Source organism: Engystomops pustulosus, unplaced genomic scaffold (genome assembly GCF_040894005.1).
Source record: "Engystomops pustulosus unplaced genomic scaffold, aEngPut4.maternal MAT_SCAFFOLD_163, whole genome shotgun sequence".
NCBI classification, from domain to species: domain Eukaryota; kingdom Metazoa; phylum Chordata; class Amphibia; order Anura; family Leptodactylidae; genus Engystomops; species Engystomops pustulosus.
In genome coordinates, this window is record NW_027285043.1 from 50001 (window position 1) to 50482 (window position 482).

Here is a 482-nt window from a genome sequence, read left to right on the forward strand (position 1 = left end):
CAAGTCCCGGGGAGGAATAATGCCCATGGAAGTAGGAGCTCCTACTTCCAAAGGGGCAAGTCAGCGGGAGAAGCCACTTCGCCTACCCGGCCAAGTGTCACTGTCCCCCGGCCAGACTTGGCGGCAAGTCCCGGGGAGGAATAATGCCCATGGAAGTAGGAGCTCCTACTTCCAAAGGGGCAAGTCAGCGGGAGAAGCCACTTCGCCTACCCGGCCAAGTGTCACTGTCCCCCGGCCAGACTTGGCGGCAAGTCCCGGGGAGGAATAATGCCCATGGAAGTAGGAGCTCCTACTTCCAAAGGGGCAAGTCAGCGGGAGAAGCCACTTCGCCTACCCGGCCAAGTGTCACTGTCCCCCGGCCAGACTTGGCGGCAAGTCCCGGGGAGGAATAATGCCCATGGAAGTAGGAGCTCCTACTTCCAAAGGGGCAAGTCAGCGGGAGAAGCCACTTCGCCTACCCGGCCAAGTGTCACTGTCCCCCG